This window comes from Canis lupus, chromosome 27 (genome assembly GCF_003254725.2).
Source record: "Canis lupus dingo isolate Sandy chromosome 27, ASM325472v2, whole genome shotgun sequence".
Lineage (NCBI taxonomy): Eukaryota > Metazoa > Chordata > Mammalia > Carnivora > Canidae > Canis > Canis lupus.
Window position 1 is genome coordinate 34,198,698 of NC_064269.1, and position 15,262 is coordinate 34,213,959.

The window sequence follows — 15,262 nt, forward strand, 5'->3', positions numbered from 1 at the left end:
TAGCATGGAAGGCCAAGCCTTCTCTACCCTCATGTCTGCATACCTCTTGAGCCTTCTCCCCACCTTGATATCCTAAGGGGGAGACCTCTTTTATTTAGCAAGAAGCCTGTGGAAGGAAACTAAGAAAAATTCTTACAGAGTTCTAGCACCATTGGATTAGCTCACAGACCTTTATTATCTGCCTACTATATGCCAAGAAGGGTCCTAAGGACTGGGATGAAAAAGATACTTTACAAGGGAGTATAACATTTTCTGCAAGAGACATTCAAAAACAAAAACAAACCAAATATTGATTGATTTTTAAAGATTTTATTTATTTATTTATTCATGAAAGACACACACACAGAGGCAGAGACACAGGCAGAGGGAGATGCAGCTCCCTGCAGGGAGCCTGATGCGGGACTTGATCCCAGGACCCCAGGATCATGCCCTGAGCTGAAGACAGATGCTCAACTACTGAGCCACCCAGATGCCCCCAAACCAAAGATTTAAATAGAGTGAAGTTCAATGCTATGACAAAGGTCTGTATGTGGTGATGTGGAAGCACGAGGAAAGGATATTTAGATCAGGGGAAGTCTCCTGGAGAAATTAGTATCTGCTCTTCAGAACACAGTCTTGAAGAAAAAATATGAAGTAGCTGAGAGAAAAAGAGGGAGCTATATGTTTCTGGTGAAAGGAATAGCATAAGCAAAGATGGGGGTTTCTAACAGGACAGCGAATACTGGGACTAGAGATTCTCAGAAGACAGCATTGGAGAGACGCACATTAGGAGCTGGAGAGGGAATTATAGGGTGACCATTTGTCTGGCTTTACCCAGAGTGATCCCAGTTTTAGTGCTGAAAGTCCCCTGTCCCTCAATTCTAGACAAACCAGGATGCTTGGTCACACTCAGATGCAAGCCAGGGTGCAGAAGGTCAAATGTACTTTGAAAAGAAGTACATGCTTGATCCATCAGGATGTCACTGAGGTGCCAGGATATATTTGGGAAAATCTTCCATGGCTCCATTAACAAGAATAGAAGCCCAGTGGGCTGACTCTGCACAAGAGAAGGGAAGGCAAAGTCAAGCCTCCTGGCTTTTGCTGTCCTATAAAAAAGTGTTGTTAGGGAGGAAGGAAAGGCAAGGAGGGAGGGTAAGACTTGAAGTCTGGAGTTCTGTGTTCATTGTTTCCACTTACTCACACATTCTGTAAGCTTCAGCTTCCACATCTGTGAAATGGGATAATACCTACCTCCTGGCTTTGTTTTGATGATCAAACAACAGTGTGCATATGAAAAAGCTTTGTAAACTATAAAGCACTGTATGAGTATTACTAATAGGAGTCCTATCAAACTCAGAATATATCCAACCACATCAATCTAGAGAGTGTAATTTGGGTTGTAATTGCATCACATTGCTGTTTGCTTTTTACCAGCACTGTCATCATTAAAACTGCTGTATGTCAGCTGGCTTCAGTGGGGTTGAGGGTGGCTGCGGAGAAGTGCCAAGGGAAAGACAGTCCAGATTCTTCTCTTCCCCCATACCAGAAACATCCAAACTGAGCAAAATGGGATTAAGGGTGCAGGAATAGAAAGGAATGGAAGCAATTTGTTCTAGATCAGAAAACGCCATTCTAAGGGTTGATATCAAATTAGATCATGCTTTGTCAATGGCCTTTTAATAATTCTCTTTTGCCTCCGGGACTCACCCTTGTTGATCAGGCCCCGGCTTACCTCTCCAGGTTATCTTAATCCTTCCTCCATATGCTACTTTGCAACCACAACAAATTGCTAGCCATGGTGAAATTTGTCTTGGTCTCATCTTACCTATACCCTCCTTTTGCTGAGTTCCCTCCTTAGGCTTCCAGGAGGGGCTCAGATACTACTTCCAATGTGAAGTTAGCATCTACTTGGGCTTCCCCAGGCAAAAACCAGGCATCAGTGAGCCCAAAGCACCTTGGGCGCTTTTCTAGAATGGAGGGTGTGTAATGCTGTGTCTCAGATAAGAACATTGGGTTTTCAGTCACACTCTGGCTTTTATGCCCAGATGGGCCATTTAGTTCTTGGGCAAGGCATAAGAAAAGCACTGGAGTGGATTGTGAAGAGCATAGATTCTGGAACCAGACAGCCTGGCTGTGGAAACTTGGAGGAAGCTCTTGGTCCCTAAGTATCACATATGTCAAAAGGGGGTAAGGAGATTAGTACCCATAAGATAAAATGAGTTATATTAGAAACACTGAGAAGAGTGCCTGGCATATACTCATTAGGTCTTGTTGTTAATCTCACAGTTTCTTCTTTTGTGAAATAGGAATAGCACTCACCAGAGAAGGCTCATATAAGAATTACTCAGGATAAACAGAAGTGTTTGGCATAGAGAAGGTTCATGATAAATTGTTTACTTGCCCTTTTAGCTCTTGCCCTTTGTATTATACATTTTTCACTTCAGGATGTTTTCACCACTAAAAATTCTTAGGTTCTCCAGAAAAGAGAGACAGTCATCCATCTTTGTGTCCTTAGTGTCTGGCACATACTAGGTGCTCAAGAAATACTTGGCAAATGAATTGATAAAAATATAGTCCTGGGAAAACTCAAAATGGCCTTAACTTGCCTCTTGGCAATATCCCAAAAGGCCACAAAATAGGAATTTAATCCCTAAGAGTCTGTAGTTTTGTAAATCTGTGTATAAGTCACAGCTTGATAATTAGTTTTTGTTTTTGTGTTTTGTGTTTGTGTTTCTTGGTTATTGTTGTTTTCTTCCCTTAGCCTTCTCTCTTCCCTGTTTTCATCTTGGGTAGGGTTTCTCATTCCTGGCACTAACAATTCTTTGTTTTGAGACTATCCTGTGATTGTAGGCTGTTTAACAACATCCCTGGCCTATATACTCTACCCGCAAGATGCCAGTAGCATCTCTCACTCCTAGTTTTGACAACCTAGTATGTCTCTAGACATTGCCAAGAATCTGGGAGAGGGGGCAAAATCCACCCTCATTCCCCACCATTGAAAACCACTAGCCTAGGGAATCTGCTTAAACATTTTCAGATAAACTAAATTTTGGTAAGGACTGATTTTTTCCCCCTCTTTTTCTCCAAGGCAAAAATTTGGTTCATATGCCTCCAAACTGATTAGATTCTGACAATGGTGAAGGAAAAGGAATTCCTCCTTCCCTGACTGTAGCGTTCCTCTACATCCTCATTCTCAGAAATAGCAAGATTGGGGGTGGGGGTGGGGGGTTAGAACCACGTTTTATTTATCTAGACCCAAAATAGCAATTGCATATTTCTTTTATTTCATTTTGTGGGAAAACTAAAAGAATGCAGTGTTTTACAATTCAAATTAAAGCAAAAACTCATCAAGCTGTCTGATTTTCTGGGAGTGAGAAGTGGAGGGGGGGAGGCTTTTAATATGGCATAGCTGCATGAAAACTTTTCAACACCAGAAAAACTTTTTACAGCATGAAAGAAAAATGTGTATGTTGAGAAAGAACATGAATGCTAAGAACACACTGTTACTATAAATTTCGAATCTCAGACACAATTCACAATGCTGCTTTACTAATAGTGTAGTTTTAAACCTATTTAAGCTGGGAAATTTGTTATCAGGTGACTCATACATGTGGGGAAATCCAGCTCATCTGTGCCAAAGATGAAAGAAAGCGATTAGGTGTTTAAATGTTAAGATTCCATTCAGTCTTGTGAATGAACTGCAGTAATCTTGGATGAGAAGAAGAGAAAGGGCAGTTATTCATCAAGTTGAAAAATGTTAAAGGGCCCTGTGGATTTAAATAATAAAACTTTATAATACATTTATCTTCCGAATACCATAAGTATGTTTATTTCTTTTTTATTTCGGAACATTCACAAAGTTAAAAAAAAAAAAAAGTTAAGTACAGTACAAAGAACTTTTTGTCCTTAACCATTTGAGAGTGAGTACAGACCTGAGGCCCCATTATCCACAAATACTTTTTCCTACAAACAAGGATTCTGTCAGACAATTAACACTGATGTACGACTACCATCCAGTCCTCAGACTCTACTCCAATTCTGCTGGCTGTCTCAGTGACATGTTTTCCAGCGACGGGATCTAGTTCAGAATCATACACTGCATTGACTACTCTCCCCCAGCCTGGAGAAGTTCCTCGGTCTTTCTTTGTCTTTCATGACCTTGACAGTTTTGAAGAAGATGGGTTAGTTATCTTGTAACTCGTCCCTTAATTTGGGGTTTGCTGGTGTTTACTTATGATTATATTCAGGTTATACAACCTTGGCAGGAATATCATTGAAGTGATATTGCTTTTATCTCGTTGTATCCTGTCATGTGGCACATGATTTCAATCTATCCCATTACTAATGATGTTCACTTTGATTCCTTGCTTAAGGTAGTATCTGCCAGGCATATCCTCTATGAACATATTCTTTTTCCTACTGAAACCATGTAAACATCCCACTCCTCATCGAACTTTTGATGTACTCCTTTATTTATGTCTTCCTACTTCTAATTTTCTATTTTGTTTAATGGGTGATAATCTTTTACTGTCATTTAAAATTTTGATGCTCACATTGTCCCTGACTTGGCCAGTAGAAGGCCCTTCAAGTTGTTGGTTCCTATGTTCTTTTGACACCTTCATATCATTCCTTGAGCCCTGCCTTGCTCTGACACAGCAAGGGGTTCCAGACTCATACTTTCCCTGCCCCAGATGTGGGATCAGTCATTTCTCTAAGGAGCCCTGGTTCCTCTCAAAGAAAATGTTGTTTAGAAGCCAAGGTCTTGACACTAGCTGTGCTCATTGATGTTGGGGTGTCACTGACCCCAAGCAAGCTGTGGTGCTTATAAAAATGTGTCACTCAGATTTCTCCTGCCATGGGGAACATAAATGACTGACAGCCCTAACTCTTGACCCCTGGATCTACCACCCTGTTTGCACTGGGGCCATACTTCCCAAGAGTTATTCCCAGTCAATGCTTAAGTACAGCAGGCTCAGTGGGCCCATTCTGGCAAGACATAGGAATTCGTCAATGGGCAACTTTGACTTGGGAATTCTCCATCTACTTAGTAAATTCATTCTTGGAACTGTGCTGTGTTAAGACTTTTCCTACTCCAATCCTTTCTTCCTTGTCTCCTTCCACAAATGTCAGAATACATCTCAGTCTGAAGGATCTCTCTCCCTTCTCATTTATTAGTTACCCATCACTGTGTAGCAATCACCCCCAAAGTATATTAGCTTAAAACAAAATAAATATTTATTATTTCACAGTTTTTTGTAGGTCAGCAATTCAAGAGCAGATCAGGTGGTATGGAATTTCTCATGATGTTGTTGTCAAGATGTCATCCACAGCATAGTCATTTGATGGCTTGACTTGACCCTGGAGGATCTATTTCCAAGATGGCTCACTTGACTGTTGGCAGGAGGTCTCAGGTCATCACCACTAGGACCATTCCATAGGGCAACTTGAGTGTCCTTGTGACATGACCACTGATTTTTTCGTTATAGCAAGTCCTCTGAGAGAAGAAAGCAGAAGCCATTGTTAAAAAAAAAAAAAGACAATAGGTCCAAAATAGAGTCACTTAAACTGAGCCCCCTGTCACCAACTGAGACTTAATTACAGTTTTGGCCTGCCCCAGAAATGGAATCTTAAACCAATCTATCAGGAATCACCTGGTCAGCACTAGTGAGGTCATCTGCCTGGTAGACCCTTGCCATTCCCTGAAGGAAAGTAACTGCGACAATGAATCCACTTTTTGCAGTATTAACTTTCTTGTCCCATGCCCTTCTGCCTATAAAAGTCTTCCATTTTGTACAGTTCCTTGGAGCTCCTTCTATCTGCTAGATGGGTTGCTACCCAATTCATGAATTATTGACTAAAGCCGATAAATCTTTAAAATTTACCCAGTTGAATTTTGTTTTTAAACACCACCAAGTCTTTCATTGTCTAATCTTAAATTCACACTGTGTCATTGCTGCAATAGGTCAACTTTATTCATTGTAGGAGGGGATTTCTCAAGGATGTGACTGCCAAAAAGTGAGAATCTTTGGGGGCCACCTGGAGGCTGTTACACTCCAATATATCACTTGCACATCTACTCTTTTCTTGGTGACTCCTCAGTAAACGGATGGACACATCTGCTTGGTGGAGAGAGGCAGGGAAAGTCACCCACGTGTGCAAGCACACAGTCCCATACACATTTACAGCTATGTTTGTTTCTATATCTATCCACATGTATTGAAAACCATGAATACATTTCAATACATCCGGTACCAATATAGAATCACAGGGTCTGTTCTAGTTTTATCTGTTTCTGTATTTGCAATTCCTTTGTATGCATTGAGATTCCCCAGACAAGTAGATTCATCTGTTTTATCAAATATGGGAAGTTTGGGGGCAGCCCGGGTGGCTCAGCTGTTTAGCGCCGCCTTCAGCCCAGGGCATGATCCTGGAGACCGGGGATTGAGTCCCACGTCGGGCTTCCTGCATGGAGCCTGCTTCTCCCTCTGCCTGTGTCTCTGCCTCTCTCTCTCCTCTCTGTGTATTCTCATGAATAAATAAATAAAATCTTTAAAAAATATGGGAAGTTTGGGGCTCTTATTTTCTCAAATATTCTTTCTGCCCTTTGTCTTTCTCACTGGGAACCCAGGCTGTCGCCTTCTACACTGATGCTGCACCATGGAAGGAGGGGCAGGTGAGTGTAAGTTAAAACACGACAAACCTCTTCCACCACATTTCAGTGCTGCTTCTCTTGATTAAGCATTCCTTTGGTTGCTGTAAATCTCTGACTGTCTTCTGGAGCTCTGATAAAGGTGATTCTGATAGTTTTTGCCAGTTTTCTTTCCATTGTTTATGGGAAGAGACAGGCCTTCAATTTTCCTACTCCACCATTTTTCTTTCTTAAAGATTTTAATTATTTATTCATGAGAGACACATAGAGAGAGAGGCAGAGACACAGGCAGAGGGAGAAGCAGGCTCCCTGCAGGGAACCTGCTGCAGGACTCGATTCTGACACCCCAGGATCAGGCCCTGAGCCAATGGCAGACACTCAACCACTGAGCCACAACCACTTGAGGTTGTGATCTCAAGGTTGTGAATTCAAGTCCCATCCCACCATTTTCTTTGACATTGGCGCCAGCATATTGCCCATATATTTGTAACTCCTTATCCAACAGAAACCCAGCTTCCAGTGTCCTTAATTCCTTATTTGATTAATCTCTCTGGATATAACCAGTATTCTGATCCCACTATCATTCCTTTCCCTGCATGGACTCCCTCCTCTCTGCTCTGGATCTGATTCCCTGCGACAGAGTACCCTCTACTGCAGATGTCTTTTCATCCCTCTGGAGCTAACCTGAATACTTTAGTGCACAGTGTGTTCATTTAGTGTTCATTAAAACATTTTTATTAGATTTCACTGGGGGCTTATACAGCCAATGATGAAATAAGAAACAAATATTATTAGAAGCAAAGTATACTTTTTTTCAAATTGTAACTATAATTAGGTATCCCATGCAATACCCTCATGCTGCAGACAGTAGGGTGTGTGTGTGTGTGACTATTATTCTCATTCAAGGATGGAAAAATAGAGGCAAGGTGGCAAGGTCACACTTATGGTATCCACCAAATTTGCAGTAGGCAGCTACAGCCTCTCCAATGTTAGGGAACTCTATAATATGTCCTTTGTCACCTCCCTCGTCAAGCATCAGCAGCTCTTCTAAGTCTTCATCACTTTCCTGAAGCCCCTCACTGTATTCTTTTTTTTTTTTTAAAGATTTTATTTATTTTTCATGAGAGAGACAGAGAGAGACAGAGGCAGAGACACAGGCAGAGGAAGAAGCAGGCTCCATGCAAGGAGCCCGACGTGGGACTCCATCCTGGGAGTCCAGGATCACTCCCTGGGCCAAAGGCAGGCGCTAAACCGCTGAGCCACTCAGGGATCTCCCCTCACTGTATTCTTTCTTACTTCACTCTGAACAGATTAACTTTGCTTTTTGATTACCGTGGTCCCCCTTAATCATGGGGGATACATTCCAAACCCTCCAGTGGATGCCTGAAACCATGGATACTACTGAACCTTATACACAAGATAAGGTTTAACATAGATTAAGTTCAGTAAGAGATCAACAACAACCATAATGAAGTGGAACAGAGGCTCCTGGCTAGCTCAGTAGGTGGGGCATCCGACTCTTGATCTCAAGGTTGTGAATTCAAGCCTCACATCAGGCATAGAGCTTACTTAAAAAAATAAATTCAGGGTGCTGGGTGGTTCAGTTAGTTAAGTGCGGACACTTGATTTCGGCTCAGGTCTTGCTCTCAGGGTTGTGAGATGGGAGGCCTGTGTTGGGCTCTGCACTTGGTGGGAAGTCTGTTTGAAATTCTTTCTCTCCTTTCCCTCTGCCCCTCCCCCTACCCATGCTCTCTAAATAAACAAGTAAAAGCTTTAAAAAAATAAAAATAAAGTGGAACAATTGTAACAATATACTGTAAAGAAGTTATGTGGTCTTCTTTCTATCCTTAAACACCTTATTGCACTGTTCCTCTTGTGATGATGTGAGATAAAATGTCTACATGATGAGAAGAAGTGACGTTAATGACGTAAGCATTATGACATAACACTAGGCTATTCCTGACCTTCTGACGATAGGAGCTGGGTTGGCTTAGGTAACTGAAACCGCAGAAAGTAAAACTGCAGATAAGGGAGACGGCTGTATTAAGAAAATAAAGGCAATCAAATGCAGTTTTTTAAAGTTTTTGTCTCCATTATCCCATTCCCCCCCAAATCTATCACTATAAGGGGCAGATTCGGGTTCTGTGGTGCTTGAGCACATACAATTGGAAAAGGAGGAATTTAAAAAAAAGAACACACAAAAATTTACCTTTGCAAATTTTATAAAAACATATGACCATGTTGTATCATTGCCATGGTCCCTCCTAGGACTTCTGGAAGAAACCTGTGAAAGTAGCGGTAGAGAAATGGAGCTGGAATTTCAGCAGCTTTTCATAGGTACTGTCATTCTCCCTCATCCAGAAGTGGTGGTCCTTCTCCTGCCATCCAAGGCCAATCCATCCAGCACTCTCCCTCTCTCTTCTCCTCTCCCTTCCCCCGCCTTCATTCCTTCTTTTCCTAAACAGAAATCCTACCACACACAACATACTATTCTCTTTCTCTTCAATTGACAATATATCACGGCAACACTTCCAAATTAATACATGTAAGTCTATATGATTTTTTTTTATAAATTTTTATTTATTTATGACAGTCACACACAGAGGCAGAGACATAGGCAGAGGGAGAAGCAGGCTCCATGCAGGGAGCCCGACGTGGGATTCGATCCCGGGTCTCCAGGATCACTCCCTGGGCCAAAGGCAGGTGCCAAACCGCTGCGCCACCCAGGGATCCTATATGATCCTTTTTAAGAGCTGTATGTTTCCACAATGAGGCTATATACATATACATATATATATATATATATATATATATACACACACTATTTTTTACTCACCTATTCCTTATTGAAATGTGTTCAGGTTTTTAAAAATTAGATTGGATCATATAAAATTACCATATTAGTAGGCTTTTTTTTTTTTTTACTTTGTTCATTTTCTTTTTTTTTTTTTTTTTTTTTAGATTTATTTATTGATGTTACAGCAAGAGTGAGGGAGAGACAAAGGAGAGGGAGAGGGAGAATCTCAAGCAGACTCCCTGCTGAGCACAGAACCTGACGTGGGGCTGGATCCCATGACTATCATGACCTGAGCTGAAATCAAGAGTTGGATGCTTAACTGACTAAGCTACCAGGCTCCCCTGTTTTGCTCATTTTCTATTACAATGTTATAGTAAATATGTATATACATATATCTCCATAAACTTTTGTTTCTGTGGATAAATTCCAAGAGATTGGATGCTAGCTTAAAAGGTGTATTTTACTCCTAGACTGCATCTCTAAAATATTGGCATAATTTATGCTTCCATCAATGACCTTTTTGGAAGTTATAAGTCACAGTGTCCTCATTTCAGTGCTTCTAATAGCAGATTTCTCCACCATATGCTGTATTTGCCATTATTTTTTTTTAAATATTTTATGTATTTGAGAGAGAGAGAACAGACAGAGGAGCAGAGGGAGAGGGAGATAATCTCCAACAGGCCCTCCGCTGAGTAAGTATGGAGCCCAACCTGGGGCTCGATCCCATGACCCTAGCTGAAACCAAGAGTCAGATGCTCAACTGCCTGAGCCACCCAAGTGCCCCTGTATTTGTCACTATTGACAATACTTTCTCTTGCCACAGCACTTGGAACTAGTTTTCCACTTGTCCCCTTTCAGTTTTTGTCTCTAGTTTCTTTCTCCATTTGTTCCTAGATACTTGTATTCCATATGAATCTGCTCTCTCTCACTTTTCTAGTCATACTAAGTGCTCCATTCTCCCCTTAGGTAAGGTTATGGCTTCAGCTATAATCTCTACCCTCAGCGCACTGGGAGGTGACCTAAAGTTGCCTTCACCTGAATTAGAAAATACCTTCCTTTTTTGATGTCTGTTATCATCCAGAAAACTGTGGTAATAATTATTCGATCACTCTTCAATATTCTACAGTACATTTCTGGATTGTGTGGTATGCAGGCTCTACAATCATCACAAAACAGCTTTCCATTTCTCTCCTGAGTCCAAATTTCTACATTAAAACTGTGTACTGGATATCTCCAGCTGGATGTTTGTTACAGGTAGGACCAATATAATAGACCCATTGTTTAACTTGTCATCACCTCTTTTGAAATCCTCCTTATTTATGCATTTATTTTCTTAGTAAATGAGACTCTCATTTACTTGGGTGCATAACTTAGAAACCTGGAACTTCATCCTAGACTACTTATTACACTCTTCCTCTCTATCATCTCACATCTGATAGGTTACCAAATCCTGTGGTTTCCACCCCATATTCCTCAAATCCATGATTGATCTCTTTTCAATTCCCAGTGTTGCTGTCCTGACCATCTCTTTCACAGAACTAAAATAACTTCCTCTTTGGTCTTCCTACTTTTTGTCTTGCCTGCCTTCTATTATCCACACTGCAGTCAGAGAAATTATTTAACATGCAAATCAATTCTCTACCATGACAAAAATGCTTCAATGTCCATGCTGGCAATAGGCTGAAATCTAAACTTCTAAGCATGACTTAAAAAGCTATTTATTGTCCAATATCTACTTAATAGTCTGCCTCATTTTCTGACATTCTTTAAAAGCACCCTATGTCTCAGCTATATGGATCTACTTCCAAATCTCCAACATGCCAAGCTCTCTAATAATTCAGTGTCTTTGCACCTGCTACCCTTCTGCTTGGAATTCCTTGTCAGTCTTTTGGCCTGACAAACTCCTACTTAAATTTCAAGCCTCAGCTCTAGGGTTATTTTCCTTTTTTAAAACTCTGCAGGCAGTCAAACATTTCAGGCAGATGAACACTTGAGTTCTTTATTGATATGCTATCCACCTGCACCATAACAATCTTAACATTTTAATTGTTTTTTCAGTTAAGTGTTTCTAAATTAAGTTGTAAGCGTCTTGAGGGTAGGGACCATGATTATGCTTATCTTTGCATCCCCAGCACTTAACACAGGGACTAGCATTGAATATTTGATAGGCACTTGAACAAATGCAAAACTAAATTCATTGACTAGTGAGAATAATGTGCAGGCTAGGGTTTAACCTTAAGCTACAGCTTTTCACTTAAGTACCTTTAAAAATTTGGAAAAAATAGGGCAGCCCGGGTGGCTCAGAGGTTTAGTGCTGCCTTTAGCCCAAGGCCTAATCCCGGAGATCTGGGATGGAGTCCCATGTTGGGCTCCCTGCATAGAGCCTGCTTCTCCCTCTGCCTGTGTCTCTGCGTGTCTCTCTCTCTCTCTCTCTCTCTCAATCTGTGCCTCTCCTGAATAAATAAATAAATCTTTAAAAAAATTGGAAAAAGGGATCCCTGGGTGGCGCAGCGGTTTGGCGCCTGCCTTTGGCCCAGGGCGTGATCCTGGAGACCCGGGATCGAATCCCACATCGGGCTCCCGGTGCATGGATCCTGCTTCTCCCTCTGCCTATGTCTCTGCCTCTCTCTCTCTCTCTGTGTGACTATCATAAAAAAAAAAAAAAAAAAAAAAAAAAATTGGAAAAAAACATAGAATATATTAATGGAAATTTAAGAACAAAAAAGTAATCTCATATTATTTTGCCATCCTAATGCCTGTTTCAATGCACTTACTATTTACTTCTGGTCTTTGCTCAAATATGTGGTAAATTAAAAAATATATGTATTTAACTAAAATGTACATGCACTTTCTTATGTTTTTAACTGTAAACATTTTCTAACACTGTTTGCAAAGTCATCTAAACTATCATTTTTAACAGTGTGTAATACTTCATTCCCTTAGTTATGTTAACAGCCTGAAGAGATTAGGTTTTAAAAAAAAAGAGATTAGGTTTACTCGGTTTCCTATTATAAATAGGAATAGATCCAGGTTTTGTGGGTCTTGAAATTTATACATTTTTGAAAGATGTTTTCAGAAGAAGAATACAAAATTATCTTACTTTTGCAAACCATGTAAACACATTGTTAGGGCTCCTGTTGGAAGGGGCCTGTGAAAGTGAGGTGTCCTGAAGGTTAATATTCATTAGCTTAGTGGTGCTCCATCTTCAGTTATCCTGCAATAAGCATTTTGAGAATGTGATTTCTACCCCCCCCTCCATTATTTTCCAAGGACTCCAAGTTCTTATGACACTGTTCACCTTAAAGAAGTTGAGAAAGGAAATGATCATTCATTGAGCACCTATTGTATATTGAGCAGTTTATATAATATTTAATTTCATTCTTACTACAAGCCTGAAGAAGAAATGAGCCCCATTTTACAGATGAGAAAAGTGAGGTGCAGTGCATTTAAATATCACGCTTAAAGCCACATGTCTTGTAACTGATGGGGTTTGGATATTCACTGTCTCAGTCCAAAGCTCATGTCTTCTTTTCTCCACTACATCATGGTGTCTCCATAGCCTCACTAGCTACATGGTAATATTTTCTAGGTTTTTGCTGAAAAACCTGGTTCTTAGTTATTTGTTTTGAGGAGGTCAGAAGACAAAACTTACAGTCTTGACAGGGTTCTTGGAGGAAGGTGTTTAAATCAGTGGTGGCTAGACTTTCTCAAGTGAATTTAGGAGAAAGTGATTTGGCTGTTTCTGCTGTCTGCTTATAGACATGTATCACCTTGGTTCAGCATCCCTTTCTTGGAAGAAGCATCATCTGAAGTGGAAAGACCTGGGCTGGGTTCGAGTTCTGTTATTCAGTACCTGAGTGGCCTTGGTAAATCACAGAACCCCTCAGTTCCTTCCTCTGTGTAAAGGAACAAAACCTGCCTCACTCCAGGCTAGTTTTGAGCGTCCAATGTGATGCTGTGTGTACAAGCCCATAGTGAACTCCAACGTCACTGAGGTACAATACAGCCCCCATATCTGACCTTTTGCTTTTTGCAGTTTCATTTACCCGAGGTCAACCACAGTTGGGAAGTAGCTGATTCTCCTGACTGTTGTCAAAAAAGATCAATAGTAGCCTAAGGCTGCATCACAATGCTGCATCGTTTAACCTGACTTCATCTCTCACAGAGACATTTTTATCATTTCACATAATCTCAAGAAGTGTGAGTACAGTACAATAAGACAGTTTGAGAGACCACATTCACATAACTTCTGTTGTAGCATATTGCTGTAATTGTTTTTTATTGTTAGTTATTGTTGATGATCTCTTACTCTGCCTAATTTATAAGTCAAACTCTATTCTTAGGTATGTATGTTTGGGTAAAAAAAAAAACAACAGGGATCCCTGGGTGGCGCAGCGGTTTGGCGCCTGCCTTTGGCCCAGGGCGCGATCCTGGAGATCCGGGATCGAATCCCACATCGGGCTCCTGGTGCATGGAGCCTGCTTCTCCCTCTGCCTGTGTCTCTGCCTCTCTCTCTCTCTCTGTGACTATCATAAATAAATAAAAAAATTAAAAAACAAAAAAAACAAAAAAAACAACAGTATATACGGGGTTGGGTACTATCCATGGCTTCAGGCATCCACTGGGGGTTTGGGAGGCATCCCCTTGCAGATAAGAGAAGACTGCTTGCTATATTAGTAACGTTGTGAGAGTTGCTCCACTGTCCCCGCCCATCTGCCTCCAGGTAAGGGCCTGTGACAGCTGGACAGAATGCACCTGATGGCTCCATTATAGTTAACTCGGGCTTGAGTTCCCTCCTAGGCTGAAGCTGCCACTTCTTTTCAAGGGAGCCTATGGGCTGTTACATCTGGTAGCCCAGTGCATCCAAAGCAGCAGAGGCCGTGCAAAACCAGTCTGAGATTCAGGTGAATCTTTTTCCCCCTCAAGCTGCGAGCTGATAAAAAAAACAACAACAACAACAAAAAAAATTGCCAAACACTCATCTATAAATCGCAACTTGTTAAAACCCCCAACGCAGTCCTTACCAAGTGTCCCTTTGCTCTGTCTTAGGTGCTGACGCATTTATCTTGGGATTTTTATCTGCCAGTTTAGAAAATCGTTAGTCCTCGCCGGCCCTACTTCTGGGGACAGTCTGTAATTCTGCAAAGGCAGGAGGAAATGAAAAATCTCTGCTCGGAGTTGGCGTTTGACCACCCGTCACCATGTCACGTTTAAAGCTGGGGGAAGCAGCATTAGCCTTAATTTTTCGTAAAAGAAAAACGCTCAAGCCCGTTTCCAAGCGCGAGAAAGGAGCCAGCTCAGCGCCCCGCGTCGGGACTCGCGCGGCGCGCAGAGCCGGGCCTGCAGCTCCCACGCCCCCTCCCCCCCCGCCCCGCCCCGCCCCCCCCGCGACCCAGGTGTCAGCCCGCGGCGGCCCGGACCTCCACCTGGCTCGGCCGGCGGCGCCCGCACAAAGAGCGGAGCAGGCGGCGGCCCGGCCGAGCCGCAGAAAGTAGTCCCGACCACGCCGGGCCGAGGTTGTTCGACGTCGCTTCACGCCCTCCGCGGGGAGGGCCGCGGCGGCCGGCCCAGGAAAGAATCCCATAGGAATGCGCCGGCGGGAGGCCTCTGCCCCGGGGCTCGCCTCCGCTCGCCGCGCGGGCCTCCCGGGGTCTCCCAGCCGAGGCCGTGCGCGCGGCCCCCCACTTCCTTTCGCGGCGGCCCGGGAGGCGGCGCCGAGGGAGGGCCCCGCCCGCGCGCAGGGAGACCTTCGCGGCGACCCGTGGCGGCGGCGGCCCGCGGTATCCCTGCGCCGCTGCGTGAGAGGAAGAGGCTGAATGAGGCGCTGCGCGGGGGAA

General features: G+C 42.5%; 1 long non-coding RNA gene across 1 annotated transcript; it reads right to left on the reverse strand.

Moving 5' to 3' along the window:
- Positions 1-5,191: 5,191 nt before the first annotated feature.
- LOC112665399 (uncharacterized) lies at positions 5,192-14,777 on the reverse strand. Its single transcript, XR_003140354.3, has 2 exons — positions 14,450-14,777; positions 5,192-5,473 (listed from the first exon to the last, which is right to left on the reverse strand). It is a non-coding gene; the product is annotated as an uncharacterized LOC112665399 (long non-coding RNA).
- Positions 14,778-15,262: the final 485 nt, after the last annotated feature.